This window comes from Carya illinoinensis, chromosome 9, assembly GCF_018687715.1.
Source record: "Carya illinoinensis cultivar Pawnee chromosome 9, C.illinoinensisPawnee_v1, whole genome shotgun sequence".
Taxonomy (NCBI): domain Eukaryota; kingdom Viridiplantae; phylum Streptophyta; class Magnoliopsida; order Fagales; family Juglandaceae; genus Carya; species Carya illinoinensis.
Genome location: NC_056760.1, coordinates 24,826,793 through 24,836,418, shown reverse-complemented (window position 1 = coordinate 24,836,418; position 9,626 = coordinate 24,826,793).

The following is a 9,626-nucleotide window of genomic DNA, read 5'->3' as shown; positions in this document are numbered from 1 at the left end:
AATGCATTCTTTTTTATAAATAAAAAGTTTTCCATTTTTTAACCTATGTAAAAATAAATAAAACATAAAAATTAGAAATAAAGTAAAATAAAATAAAACATAAAAACATAAAAAATAAAATATTAAAAATATGTTATGCATATAAAGAAACATTATCCAATTAAATCACAAGTTATAAAATTAAGCATAAATTCATGCTATTAATCAATTTAAATTACAACTCGGATTTATTCATCATAATTATTTTTTTTTATCTAAAATCAATAATAATATAATAAAAGAATTAAAATATATTGATTCTAAATGTATAAAAATATACAATATTTCAACTCAATCAGTACCCTTAAAATGATCTTTCAGGTATGAATAATGAACTTGCTCTCAAATAGTGTCGCCCGAATATACCTCTAAAAGTACCAGTGGTTGAGTGCATGCATACATGCGGTCAATCTGAAAGAGTTGTAGAAATAAGGAAGATTTGCTGCAAATGCCTCTCATTTTTTTTTTTTTTTTTTTCTAGAAAAAATAGATTCGTAAGCTTTTTAACCATTATCCTTTTATCATCTCCAAAAATGGCTTCAGAGGATAAATAGTATTTCTCATTTTTTTATATTCCATTCTTCTTCTTCTTCTTCTTTTTCCCTCTAATTATTATAAAAAAAGATATTGTCCACTTGTTAAAAGTGGACATTCCCGTTTGACTGCAGAAAATGTGAGATTCTACCTCTACAAGCCCGTAGAATTCGTCTACATTCTCATCTTGGAGGCATTTTATGAAATGCAATGAAGATTTCCTCATGAATAGGAATATAGAAATTGTTGTTGTTGAGGATAAAAGGTTATTTAAGCTCACATTATGTATCCTAATATTTGAGCATTGTATATTCAAGTACTCTATTTATGTAAATTTGACTTTGTATCCAAGTATTGGATTTATGCAAGTGTCATTTAATGTGATTAGTATGAGTTTACGAGTTAATGTGATTATTTTGAGTTTGTACTGTTCCCATTTGTCCAAGTGAAAAAAAAAAAAGTAAATGTCTAAACTTGTAATTTAGTCTTGTCCAATATTTTGACCAATTATTTCCCACCGACACACAATGCGATCAATCCAAAGTGGGTTATTGGAATGTTCATTTCACTCATATACCTACTTTGTTAATAAGCAGTGGAACATTAAAGAACAATGTTGTCTCGAGATTGAAGATCACTAATCACAAATAAAGTCTTAAGTATAGTTTTTTAAAGTCTCGACTTACAAATGTTAAGTTCCGATCAAATATAAATACAAAGTCTTCATCACTTTGAGCGTATTAAATACAAGTAAATAATTATGGATATTAGCCATTTTCCACAAAGTAGTGTGCGTGCATGTTGCACCTAGCCTGACCTTTTCCTTCTCCCAATATCTACACACCAAAATAAAGCACATTTTAGAGAATAAACAAATTAGAAGCAGAATCAAGTTACTACCAAAATAAAGGAAATTATTAAAATAAAGGGAAAAGTATATTTCCCACAAAAAAATTACAACAATTGGCGTCTATTGCGAAAAAGTGATAGTTTGGAATGCAAATTGCAAAAATGATGGTAGTTTGTAGAAGGAAAATGTATTTTCCCCTGATATCAATAATCACAATCACATATTCTCCAATACTAAACACAAATGGATTGACCATTGTTTATATATCACAGTTGGGGACTACATGAATTGATTGCAGATGGTAAACATGAGATAATGTGATGGATGCATGGCCAATGAGTATATTGAATTAGAACAGTTAATGAATACAGATGATTATGGATGAGGCAACTCTATTCATATATATCATGAAGATAGGAATATCACGACTTGTTTGGTTGATAGAATTAATTACAATTACTACTATTCCTTGGCCATTATACCCTCATGTTAAGGGCATTTTGAGTATGCCAAAAAATTAATTAAGACATTCTCCTTTCCTGTCAATTATCACTTTTGGGAGGATACAGGTGCCGAAAGGTGATAAACCACCCAATTCGCTTTCAAAGTTCAGATCACATGTTAGTTATCCAGCAGAACTCTGTCTCAAAGACTCAACTGCGGCACTGCACCACACCACTCAAAAAGCTCTCTATGTCAAATTTTACTTCAACAATGACAATCTATGTACATCTATGATCTCAAGCCAAGAGAATTAATTCAAGTGGGGTGATAAAATGACTTACCCCAATGTGTGTTTCATCTAGTTCTCATAATCTCTTTGCTGCTGTTAATTTTTCATCATCCTAAATCTTAAAAGGAGCAGTATCCCTCTCATACCAAATTCCAACAAAATCTAGAAACAAAAGGGATACCATTAAAGCCTTCAACCGTGATGTTGGTGCAACTTCCGTCGCATACATGATCTGCTAAAGAAAAGAAAATCGCTATGAAAAACTCTCAAGAAAGTATCAAATAAATGAAAAGAAAACTAAGCGAGCACGTATACTCCAAAGATACATTCTCTGTTTTGGTACCATAGTCATTTGACTTATTCAGTCCATTCCCATGGGAGGGGTACTTCTATGAGCTCATATTTTTCTTTTGATAATAATGAACTAAGTAAAAGTTTCCAAAATAGCTGCATTGATGCCAAAAGAAATCAAGATTCCGATATATAGCTTCTTCCACTTACCATCGGGACTCAAGATGTCAAAACTCTTAAAGGAAAATTAGGATTCTGATATATATACCTTCTTCCACTTACGCACCGTTTCTTCTTTTTAGAGTAGTGAGTTATGCACCTTTTGGCCAACGTTTAGGGTTAGGGTTAGGGTTGGGAACGGGATCGCACGGAGCTAGGGAAGGGGAAAGAGAGCAAGGGGAGAGAAATGAAAAATGAAACGTACCGTTTTGTGTGAGTTATTACATAATACTAATTTCAATCAAACGCACCGTTTTATTTATTCCAAAACAGTGCATTTGAATCCACGTTGGATGCCATTCGCGGGGAAGCCTCCCTTATGCCTGCATTTAGACAGTTTCATTTTTTATGCACTATTAAAGAATTGTAACATCTATAAGTATGGACTCAAAAAATTTACATGAAAAATCAAATTTATTAAGCGTTGTGCATAAAAGATATATTGTCCCAGGGTAGTTTTTAATAAACTGAAAATAATGAAATTTGAAATTCAAAATTTAAATTTCAAAAGAAAACTAATAGAATGAATTTTGTTAGTAAAAACGTAAGTAAAAGATCATGAAAGACGCATGATTTGTAACAAAATTGCAGCGAAAAAATTTATTTATCATTCCAATTCTCATCCTCTTATCATCTCATGAATTGGCATTGGATGATAAATTCACAAGTGAAATATAATATATAGTTTCAAATAATCTAATACCACATCATAGGATGATGAGAAGATAATGAGAATTTGGATGATAAGTAATATTACTTTGATTGTAATTCTAATCCTAAGTGAATAGTATTTTTTTTATAATGTGAGGTTTCCACATTAAATCTCATAAGTCCATTCTCATATGTATTACTATAATCTTTCTGGTTTAAACAATGTTGAATGTATGACTCACTCAAATATGAGTAGCATAAAGGCTATTTCAAGTGTAGGAGGATGTCACGTAATAATTATGAATAAATTCCTAAATCGTCTCCTTATGATAAGTTGCTTAAAATCAAATTCGTTTAAAATGATGAAAATATTCACACAAAAAAAGTAGTGATATATTCGATGAATGGAAGAGTGCAACAGAAATGAAAAGGGTAATAATCGTAGACTAGATTCATATTTTTGAATTTTTGAGTCAAGAAATGAAATGTAAGAGACTAACAAATTAAAATTAACAATCAAGAAATCAACTAAGCTAAACTATCTTAATTAATCAGAAAATTAATTAATATAACTGAAATTATTCTAGTCTTAATTATCCTTTAATCAATCTAATATGCAATGAAACTAAGAAATTAATAAAACTAAGCTACAAACTAAACTAAATTAGAAAATAATTGACAAAGTACGAGATGAAAATAGTAAAGCGCTAAAATCAAGATTTTAGGGTTTATCCTTGTATTAAAATCATAAAATTTCCAAAATCAATTCATAATAATAGTAAGTACCGTTAAACGGAAACTAGAAAAACAACTACATCAAAATTAAATATGAAAAAAATAGAATACATAAAACTAAATGATTCTAAACTAAAAATTTTAAAAATACACCATTAATTTCAAATTAAAATTAAATAAAAAATAAGGATTGGAAAGAACACGCTAGATGAATAGAGATGGAGGCGGCAACTAATAGAGGAGGGCTTGGCAGCGCAGGCGTTGGACCCCTCGAGGTTCTTCAATGTGTGGTGCTGGGCTTTTTTTCGAAAAAAAAATTGTTTCTTACATTTTTCCATTGCGTCAAAACCCAAACCACCCTATTGTGTTTCATTGAACCCAAAAAAAAAAAAAACTCACTTGCATGTGTTTGTCAAAAGCCCAAAAGGCCCTCATTTCTTGTGCCAGTCTTTCGTTTCAAAATTGCCTCCTAAGTCCCACATGCCACTCAAAAAGGGGAAAAACTAGGCCTGCATGCTTATCTATTGAGAGAATCAAGGCGAAAAGTCTCATTTGATTCTTTTGAAAATAATGTCGTGTGCATGTTTTGAGAGAAATCAAAAGAAACTTCACATATCAATTATTGATAAGCTAAAAATTATTAAATTTAAAATTTAAAAAAAAATATAATAGATTGTGTAAATAAAAAGGTAAGTAAAAGATCATGTAAGTAGCATGAGTTTCAACCAAATGGTAAAATACTAATGCAATACAAGATTTAAAATAATAGTGCATAAAAATGATGAATATGAATTATTAAGATTTAGAATCGAAAGCATATTTTTTATGCACTATTAAATAATTGTGACACATATAGATACGGACTCAAGTAATTTACATGAAAAAATAAATTTATTATATATTGTCTCGTATAAATTTCTTAAGTCCATACTTATATGTATCACTATAAACTTTTTGGTTAGAAAAATGATTAATTACCTAAAAGAACTTATAAAAAACTTAATTCCCCATATCTCAGTTTTTAATAAGCTAAAAATTATGAAATTTGAAAATCAAAGATTCAAAAGAAAAGTAATAGAATGAATCTTATAAGTAAAACATAAATAAAAAATAATGTAGAGTGCATGAGTTTCAACCAAATGGTAAAATATAAAGTCAGTACAAAATTCAAAATAGTAGTGCATAACAATGCAAATGGATATGAATTAATGAGATTTAGAATGAACAATATGAAAAGTTAAAGACTCATGTAATTACGAACTCAAAAACTTTACATGAAAAAATGAATTTATTATGTATTGTCCCGTGTAAATCTCTTGAGTCCATATTCATATGTATCATTATAAACTTTCTGGTTAGAAAAATGTTAAATATACTTAAGAAAAACTTACAAAAAACTTAATTCTGCACATGTCAATTTTTAATAAGCTACAAATCAGGAAATTTGAAATTCAAAATTTGGAGTAGAATGGAGTTTTCTTGAATCTATTATGAGCAAATTGGGCTTCCATGAAAGTTTAATTCAGCATGTGATGATGTGTGTTAGGTCTTATTCTTTCTCTGATTAATGGCTCTCCTACTAGTTTTATTTTTCCTTCAAGAGGTTTGAGACAATGTGACCCTATTTCTCCTTACCTCCTTACCTATTCCGGGCATATGGATTTGTCGTGGGGCCCCAAAGCTAAATCACCTACTATTTGTAGATGATAGCTTGATCTTTTGTGCTGCAAATATAGACACCAATGTAAGATTGCAAGCTTTGTTAAAATAGTATGAAGTTGCTTCAGGCCAACAGTTGAATAGAGAGAAAATTGCAATGATTTTCAGTGCTAATGTGGAATAGAATAACATGCAGGCTATTACGAACTTGTGGAGCTCATCTCAAGTGCAGCAATATGATAAGTATCTTGGCATGCCCCCAATGGTAGGTAGGTCAAAAGTAAGGGTATTTGCAGGTATTAATCACAAAGTTTGGTTCAAGTTGCAATGATGGAAAGGGAATATGTTTTTTCAAGGGGGAAGGGAAGTCCTTCTGTGACGCCCCCAAATCCCCACGCCCGAACACGGGAAAAATCGAGACGTCCGGATAGTGACAACCCGGGTCACCATCCTATCGACGGGTGCCAAGTGTGTGCAAGGCAACATATGTGTACAAAGAAACACGCAGTGGATAACGAAGGTCATAACTAAGTACTAGAATTTTTCTTAACGTAGTATAAGCTGTTTAAAACTTACATAAATAAAATATTACAAAAACACAAATATAGTTATAAAACAAATATAAAACATATCATCAGCAACCCGGCGGAGCCGCATCCTCGGGCTCAGCCTCCTCCTCTTCGTCCTCAAACTCTGCACCAAAAGCTACGGAACCAAAAATGGTACTGCAGGTAAGTAAAACCCAAACACTACCAGATAAAAACACATAAAACTCAAACAATATGCATGAAACATGCCCAATGCACAAAGCCCACAAAACACGATTTTTCCACACACGCCAAAAAACCCATTTGGCCCAAAAACACATCCTTTCCGAAAAACACGCCAAAAGTCACATTTGGCCTTTATCCAACTCAAACCATAAACCATATTAACTGTATACACCATGACCTCCCCTAGGGGTCATCCGCATACCCTGGCTCCAGTGCCACACCGCAGAGTACCACCACGCATGTGACACCTAACGAGCGATGCCCAGTTCCGTGCCCCGCACGTTCGTAGCCAAGCATCCTCTAGCCCTCACCAGCGAAGGGCCACGGAGTCGGTGCATTGAGCGATGCCCGGTTCCGCGCCCGGCGCGTTCGTAGCCAAGCAACCCCTAGCCCCCGCTCCCGTCGTCTAGCGACAACCCAGGGGACATCACTCAATTTATTCCGCTCCCGAGTGACCATAGGAGCTCCACCGGGATAATACCCCATCCCGGCTTGGGGTCGTGATACACACGCACCCGTAAGACGACTTACGCCAAACACAGGCTTTTCACACTTAAACAAAAACACACGTGCATGCACCATGTAATGCCATATCAATGCATAATAAAATAATCCAACAACATAATTCAATAAAATAGGCAACTCCGTCCTCCATCCATCCGACCCCCGAACTCCTCGGACTCAGTCCGGAATCAACCAACCAACAGCAGATAAAATAATTGAACGAGCAATATATATTTAAATCTGAAAATAGGATTTGGAAAATACTTACAGCGCTATATGGCAATTTTAGAAAACGCGCGGCGAAAAAGCAACGTCACAGTGAAAATTCACTGTGGCCGTGGGTTGTGAAAAACCCACTTTTGAACGGGGACAAACTAGAGCTTGGGATTGATAGGGAATGGTCTAGGGATGGTTGTGAAGCTATTGGAAGTGGTGGTTGGCCGTGGGTGGCGGGCGAAATCGCCGGAAAGAGACCGGATTTCCCAAAAAGGAAAGCTAGCTCGTGGGAGCTGTTCCGGTGGTCGTTGGTGGCCGGAAATAGGTGGGTTAGGACGACAAGGGACCGGTGATGAAGTGGTAAAGAAATGGTGGCCGGAGGTGGAGCGACGGCGGCGGATCGGAGCCAAACCCGTGCAGGCTTCAAAGGGCTTTTCCGGCCAAACGGCCGGCCGGTTGGGGGTGGAAATTGGTGGGAAGGTGCGCCGGAGGGAGGGGAACCGAACGGTGCCGGCGGTGAGCCACACGGTGGTCGGACGGCGGCGGTTCGAACGGCTGAAGGTTCCGGCGTGAGGGAGAGAGAAGAGAGAGAGAGACCGGGGGGGTCGACGCGGGGAGAGAGAGAGGGAAAAAGAAAAGAAAGAAAAAAAGAAAAAGAAAGGAAAAAGAAAGAAGGAAAAAAAAAAGAGAAAAATGAAAAAGAAAAGGAAAAAAGAAAAAGAGATGTAGGGAAAAAGAGATGAGGTCTAATCCTCATTCCGGGAAACAAAACTAAACCGCCGAAAAAAGATTAAAGACTGTAAACAACTAAAAGAAATAAAACACAACATCAATTAAATTAAAAACAATTTTAAAACGCAAATAAATTAAAATAAATAACTAAATATTAATTAAAATAAAAACAACCATTTCAGCGAAAATACACTCAAAAACGGGTCATCACATCCTCCCCTCCTTAAAACAAATTTCGTCTTCGAAATTTGCAGATCAACCACCAACTTAAAGCAAGCCACAAGAAAGCCCATAAACCAACTGTGATCAAGATTAAGATATATACCTTCTCTATTCGAACAAGTACGGGTACTGCTCCCTCATGTCCGCTGCTCGCTCCCAAGAGAAGTCTTGAGCTAACGGGTCTCCCCAAGCCACTTTAACCAAAGGTATCGTCTTGGACCTCAACTGTTGCTCCTTCCAGTCCAAGATCTGCGACGGAACAACCTCATAAGTGAGATCCGGTTGCAACTGAATACCCGCTGGGTCGACGAAGCGTGGCTCTTGCTGTCCAAAGCTATTCTTCAGGGATGATACGTGGAAGACATCATGAACATCCCCAAAATAATCTGGCAAATCAACTCTGTAGGCGACGGACCCTACCTTCTCCAGAATCTGAAAAGGGCCGACGTACCTCGGATCTAGCTTCCTCTTCTTACCAAAACGCTTAACACCTCTCATGGGAGAGACTTTAAGGTAAACCCAATCACCAACTTCAAAAGACAATTCTCTCCTCCTGGTATCCGCGTAGCTTTTCTGGCGACTCTGAGCTACCGCCATTTTATCTCTGATGATCCGGACTTAGCTTTGCATCTCTTGAATTATTTCGGGTCCGATTATCCTACTCTCCCCAACTTCATCCCAACACAAGGGCGACCTGCACTTTCTCCCATAAAGAGCTTCATAGGGAGCCATCTAAATGGTCGCATGGAAGCTGTTATTGTAGGCAAACTCGATGAGCGGCAAATGATTTTCCCAACTCCCTTGGAATTCCATGACACATGCTCGCAACATGTCTTCCAGGGTTTGAATGGTGCGCTCTGACTGGCCGTCTGTCTGCGGGTGATAAGCAGTACTGAACTTCAACTTAGTACCCAAAGCTGTCTGCAAACTCTTCCAGAACTGCGACGTAAACCTCGGGTCTCGATCCGACACTATACTCTTTGGTATGCCGTGTAGCCGCACTACCTCTTTGACATACAAACGGGTCAACTTACCCAAAGAGTCGGTGTTATTAACAGGCAGAAAATGAGCACTCTTCGTTAACCGGTCCACAATCACCCAAACAGAATTCTTCCCACTAGGTGTTCTCGACAAACCCACTACGAAGTCCATCGTGATGTCATCCCACTTCCACTCAAGAATAGGGAGGGGTTGGAGCATACCTGCAGGTCTCTGATGCTCGGCCTTTACCTGACGGCATGTGTGGCATTTCTCCACATATAAGGCAACGTCCTTCTTCATTCCATCCCACCAGTAATTTTTCTTCAAGTCCCGATACATCTTTGTACTGCCGGGATGAACTGAATAAGGGGCCGCATGAGCTTCCGCCATGATCCGTTCTTTGAAATCTGAGTCCTTCAGGACCACTCTGCGATCTCGGAACCGAAGTATCCCATCATTATCCATGCTATAATGCAACGGCCCTTGA